This window comes from Chinchilla lanigera, unplaced genomic scaffold, assembly GCF_000276665.1.
Source record: "Chinchilla lanigera isolate Chin_1 unplaced genomic scaffold, ChiLan1.0 scaffold00012, whole genome shotgun sequence".
NCBI lineage: Eukaryota > Metazoa > Chordata > Mammalia > Rodentia > Chinchillidae > Chinchilla > Chinchilla lanigera.
Window position 1 is genome coordinate 15,665,112 of NW_004955413.1, and position 6,438 is coordinate 15,671,549.

The following is a 6,438-nucleotide window of genomic DNA, read 5'->3' on the forward strand; positions in this document are numbered from 1 at the left end:
AAAAAAAAAAGACTCATTTTGACATGTTAAGTCTCAGTTTCAAAAGCATAAAGTTAATCGGGCAGAACTGGGGAGTACTGTTGTATTAGCCACTTTTCCCGTTGCCAAGACACAGTAGCTGACACAACTTAAAGGAGAGTTTACTTTGCTTGTGGTGTCGGGGAGCAAAGCTGCTTATTTCATGCTGGCTGGAAGCAGAGCAAGGGAAGAGTGGTAGAATGGAAGGGACAAGGGCCTAGACATAGACCCTAGGGCCACGCCTCCACGGCCCATGCAGGCACACCCCGAGGTGTGCTTCCCCCGTGACCGGGGCAGATCCCAAAGCCGGTCAAGTTGAAACTCCATCCTAAGTGTCACGGCTGTTTTTACTCGGCTTTATTCCCTTCTGTCAGTCTTCGATCTGGACGTTTTATTTAGGGCACAGAGTATTATCTACTAGACAGGGTGGCACTGTTTGGATTCAGCAGGGCCTTTGGCTTCTACCCCTTGCTGGGTCCACAGACTGGGCCCTTGTCTCCCGCTGGTGACCAAGTGTCACAGAGAGCCGGCTGGATCCTGTTCCTGGTCATTGCCCTGATTCCATTGCTGATGACCACGAACATGCTGTTAGCTCTGAGCTGGGATCTCTGCAAACCCAGGGCATTTTCTCTGAATCTTAGTTCTTTTCCAATCATTGTGTGAGACAACTGGATGGAAAGATTATTGTGTATTTCCAGTGGAAAAGAAGTCCTAGTCTAGTACATCACTGTGGTCATCTGATTTCTTTCATTGTTTTTGAGGTATTTTCTTTTTTTCTTTTTTCTTCTTTCTTTCTTTCTTTCTTTCTTTCTTTCTTTCTTTCTTTCTTTCTCTCTCTTTCTTCTTTCTTTCTTTCTTTCTTTCTTTCTTTCTTTCTTTCTTTCTTTCTTTCTTTCTTTCTCTCTCTTTCTTCTTTCTTTCTTTCTCTCTCTCTTTCTTCTTTCTTTCTTTCTTTCTTTCTTTCTTTCTTTCTTTCTTTCTTTCTTTCTTCCCTTTTGAGACAGGGTTTCACTTTGCAGTTCAGGCTGGCCTTGAACTCACTTTGTAGTCCAGGCTGGCCTCGAACTCACAGCAATCTTCCTGCCTCAGCCTCCCAAGTGCTGGGATTACAGGTGTGTGCCACCATGTCCATGCTGAGTTATTTTATAATCCTTTAAATTGTGAAAAACCAAACCAAACCAAACCTAATGATGCCAAGGATTCTCATTCACAGGAATGCAAATTGTTGGCTAATTTTTTTATTAGTCCATGTGTACAGTACCTAATTATTACAGTCATTGTGGTGAGTTTATATATGTACACAACACATTAATTCTTTTATTCCCCTTTCCTCCTTTCCCTCTCCCCGTCTCCATTTCTTTGTCCCTTTCCCATTTGCAAAAATCCATCTCTCCACTTCCTATTATCTGTCTAGTGCAAATTAATTGTACCCAGTGGATTGCAGCTATTTATTCAGGTCCATTTGCCATCTATTTGTAAATTTATTGAAGCATTCATATATATATAAAATTTGAATTCTCATTTGAACCAGTTGTAACATTTTACTGGCTCTGTCATTAAAAAATGAATTAAACACAATCTTTTACAGGTGTTCGGCTTATATTTCCTTAGTAGTCATGACTATACCGTCTTTAAAAAAGCAAATAAAATTACCCTGTAACAAGTACATTGTTCTCAGTTTTCTTGTTTCCCACAGGGGCATGCGCATATTTCAGGCCGTGCTCAAGCGACTGAGGTAGGTGTGCTGTCATCGGCTCATCTAACAGGCAGGCATGGAGATCTGGGGAATTTTTTTAGGTGTTGGTGGCAGATTTCTATCAGGTTGGTATGTAAACCCTAATGTCTTTCTTGGGGTTCCAGGCAACATGTTGCCTCATCTTTGGCTTCTACTTGAGCTTTTGTTTAATTTTTATGCACAGGAAAACTCCCTTGTGATAACCTGCATCTTCTCTACCTTACATCACTTAGTACAGTTCTATATGCTGGACTTCAAACGCTGTGCTAATAGAAGGAAAAGAAGATTTTAGGATTTAAAGCATTCACCTCCCCTCAAAAGTAAAGTCTGTTGTTTTAGTTGCATTCAAATGTAATCTAAAATCTAAAGTTGACTCTTTCTATGCAGTTAATACAATTGATTCAATCACTGTGATTCTTTTGGCCCATGCAGTGTATTTGTTGCAATATAGGCTGCGGTGTGCTCATCACTGCTGGAGAAACGCTACTATAGCAACACATTGAATTAATGCTGTAGTTTATGTTTCCTTCATATTCTGGGGAAAAATGTGCCATTAAATCTGCTTTTATTTACAGCAAATATCAAGCCCAACTCTGGCTCTCTATTGCTTTCCTGGAACTTTTCTGATTTTTAAAAGCTTTTGGCTGTTTTTGCTAATCGCCTTTACCTCTGAGCGATCTGTTCTTCATGCATCTTTTAATTTCCTGTTGGCCCCTTTTTTATTTTTATTATGGTTTGTTTTCTCATCTACAAGCGTGTTTCTGCACTTGATTGACATGATCTTGAAACAGTCTAAAATTGCCTTTTCTTGTTTTATATAGAGCATATGGTGAACTTTACATCCTATATCCCAGGTTTGGCTGAATTCAATATTTTTCCCTTTAATTTATCTAAAATTTATGTTTTTCTTTGCTTCCAACTATCTCTTTCTTCAGTTTATTTACTTAGTCTTTACTCACATCATCAGCCAACTGTGTTGGGATGGCGTAGAAGGGCATTTACCATAGAAATAAAAGAAAGTTTTATTACATAATAAGAATAATTCATTGGTTTCGCTGATGGCAGCCATGTGAGCTGCACACATAGGGTCATTGTCTTGCATGCACCACTTACTAAAACCTTACACTTAATTCCTTCCTTTGCACGACTAGACACTACTGATGTAATGAAACTCCAGGGTTTCTCACATATAGCTAAGACCACGGATACTACACCTCTGTGTGTCAGAACTAAGAGTCCTCCATAGTTTTTAAGGAGTATTGATTTAGAATGCTAATTTTAGAATAAGTGGATTTTTTTTGACCTAGTACTAATCATCATAATATGAGCTAACAGTTACTGAGTATGCCCCACGTATTGAGTATTGGTTTCTTATAATTTCTGTGTATTAATTAATTTCATAACAGTTTCATGGAGGAAAGTACTATTACTTCTCAGATTGTAAGTATGTGGAGCCTGAGTTACAGGGAGGTTAAAACTTTTCCCCAAGGTGACAGTTTTAAAGTGTACCTGGGACTTGTTTTAGTCAAGTGTGGTAAGACATATAAACATGAAAATTACGGTCACCAGCCGAATCTGGTGGCACGTGCCTGTGGCCCCAGCACTCTGGGAGGCTGAGAGAGGAGGATCATGAGTTTGAGCTCAGCCTGGGCCACTTGGTAACTTAGTGAGACCCTGTTTCAAAGGGGTTGGGGAAGCAGCTCAGTGAGAAGAGCCTGGATCCAATCCACAGTACGAGAAGAAGAGGAAGAGGAAGAGGGAGAAAGAGAAGGAAAAGAGGAAGAGGGAGAGGGAGAAAGAGAAGGAAAAGAGGAAGAGGGAGAGGGAGAAAGAGAAGGAGAAGAGGAAAAGGGAGAAGGAGGGGGAGGGGAGGAGGAAGTGGAAGAGAATGGGGAGGAGGAGAAGAAGGAAGAAGAGGAGGAAGAGGAAGAGGAGGAGGAGGTGGAGGAGGAGGAGGAGGAGGAGGAGGAGGAGGAGGAGGAGGAGGAGGAGGAGATGTCAAACTCCAGATAATGCAGACTAAAAGTGCAATGTGATTTTAGATAAAGGGATTTGGATTGTTTTAAGATGAGGTTAATAAGGTTACTTCATATCTTTGAGTCTTAGTGCCTTATTTGTAAAACCAGAATAATTATATTTCTTGGTTTTGTTATACATAAAATGCAAGTGAAGCAATGTAAAATATTTAGCAGAGTGCTGATTTATACCTATAAGTCAACAAACATGGGGTGAGATGATTATAATTACTAGTGGAGAGGCAGGTGCTAAAACAATGGTGTAAGATCAACTCAACACCCCACTATTTGTCTGGCAGAGTTCACTTGGAAGCAGGCTCTTGCACCTTGCTTCTCACTTCCGGCTTCCCTGCCCAGCATCGTCCGCTTTCATCACTTCCGCGGACTAGACCTTCCTCCCGTGATCCTTTGCGCTGTGTGTCGCATTGCTTCCTTCCGCACCAGTGCCCCTTTCACAGCCTGGTTGCCTTGCACCCGGGTCTCTCCCAATCTCCCTCCTACACAGACTGCCACTAGTTACGCTTTCTTGGCTGTCCCATTGCATTTCCCAGATGCAATCATTCTCCTGCGTCTGAAGGGGCTTGGTTCCAGGACCTGCTCAGATGCTAAAACCCAAGCCTTTTATACAATGGCTGATTGAAAAAAAGGTGACTTTTTGTTTGTTTTTTGAGACAAGGTCTTGATATATAGTCCAGGCTGGCCTTGATGTTGCAGTGATCGTCATGCCTCAGGCTCCCAAGTGGTGGGATTACAGGCGTGCATTTCCATGCTTGGCTTGAATGTTTAATGTAAAATAATTTATTACGGTAAAAGACACATTGCCAACAACCCCCCTCATTTTGAACAGATTCATCTCATTTTTGCCACTTTCTGAAGCAGTTCTGGAAGTCCTCTTTTGTGAGTGCTTTTTACGGGGTGTGATCACAAATATGGTGAATACTGCTGCCAAGTGCTACCCAACACAAGCGCAGGCTGGTGAGAATCTTAGTGTGTCCTCATCCACCTTATCGCAGGATCTGGCACCAGGTAACTTCTGGCTTTTCCCAAAAGTCAAAATAACCACGGAAGATGAACATTTGGAATTGATTCAGGATATCAAGGCAGCCATGAGAAGGCAACTAATGACACTCAGGAAAGGGCACTTCCAGAACTGCTTCAGAAAGTGGCTGGAATGATGGGATTAGTGTGTTTGAAGCAAGGGGGCATATTTTGTGGGGGATTAATGACAATGTGTCTTTTACAATAATAAATTTAAAAAATGTAAGCACTCCATATTTTTCAATCACGTCTCATATAAAATGCCTTCATGTTTGTGTATAACCTATGCAATCTCTTAGCACACCTTTAAGTATCTCTAGATGACTTATTCTGCCTACATCACCATAAATGTTGTGCAGATAGTTGTTCTGTTGTATTCTTTAGGGAGCAGTGACAACACAGTCCATACATGTTCAGTGCAGACATATTCTTTTCCCAGATATTTTCAGTCTGCCCTGGTTGGATCCATGGATGTGGAACCTGGGCGTGGAAGGCCAGCTGTGTTGTGAGAGCCTGTAGTACACCTGTTTGGGTTTCCTCTGAAGTATCCGCCTCCCTTGGGACAGATGACAACGACTCTACCCCTCTAGGTCTCTAGTGCCAAACAGACAGGCTGTTCTTAAACCGATGTAAAAGCTAAGGAACCCATGGATGGCAGGGTGAATTCTTTGCAGAAACACCTTCGACTTCTGGGCGTTAGGCCGGGAAGCAACAGGGACTGCTTGATGGGGACATTTGTGATGACATAGCATATTTACATGTGTCTTTTGGAAGTGGGTGTAGTAGTGAGATGGGAATAATAAGTGATGCAAGTTCTCAGGGTGGGACCTGGGCTTGGCTGGGAACTGAGAAGAAGCAGTGACTCTAGAGTCAACTCCTTAGGATCCCTGGGAAGAAGGAGCCAGGTGTCTCTCACCTGCTGGCCCTAATGACCTGCTTTGTGTCCTAGCTTGGTCACCCTTTGTCACATTAGCTGTGTGACTTTGGGAAATTTACTTACATCTCTGTACTTCAGTTTTCTTGGGTCCAAAATGAGAATCAGTCTACCTCAGGCAGTGATTAAATAAAACAATATATTTAACAATGATAGAGTCTAATACTTAATAGGTGCTTTATAAGTTTTTCAACATATTTTAAAAGGGTTTGTATTATATTTCAAATATGGTACAGGGATGATACAGATATTTTTGTTGTTTGTGTAAGGGATGAGGGTGGAGTTGGAGGGCCAGATAGTCTAGCTTGTAATATTCCAGGAAACTAATTTACTAAAATGTGAGGGGAATAAAGTGCTGTCAGTGCCAGGAATAATGTGTACAAGATGAATTAATAGTACAGAGAAGGAGGTGGCCAAGACTCGGGTGGTAGGGGGTGGGTGGAAGGGAGAAGGTCAGAAATGCACTATTTTTTAAAAAGTTTATTTTAAAGAGAAAAAAGTAAAACAAAATTTCAAAACAAGAGAATAGGAGAGTAATGATGGTTAATACATTGTGTATTGATATCTTTAAATTAGCTGCAAGATATAGGCATTTAGTTGTCCAAACAATATTAGCACAAACCTTTCTTTTCATTGAACTAAAAGAAATTAGTAGTATAATGATCTTAACTACCATATATATATGGTTTTGCATTTGT

The 6,438-nt window shown here is 41.1% G+C and overlaps 1 long non-coding RNA gene across 2 annotated transcripts in view; it reads left to right on the top strand.

The window, feature by feature from the left end:
• The window catches only part of LOC102013274, a 23,686-nt gene that overhangs the window by 8,610 nt on the left and 8,638 nt on the right, over nucleotides 1–6,438 (top strand). Inside the window, exon 3 of one of the 2 annotated variants that reach the window (XR_260081.2) lies at nucleotides 1,715–1,753. The exons of the other annotated variant lie outside the window; for it this stretch is intronic. This is a non-coding gene — a long non-coding RNA (uncharacterized LOC102013274). The remainder of the gene's footprint in view (nucleotides 1–1,714; nucleotides 1,754–6,438) is intronic. 2 annotated transcript variants of the gene reach the window in all.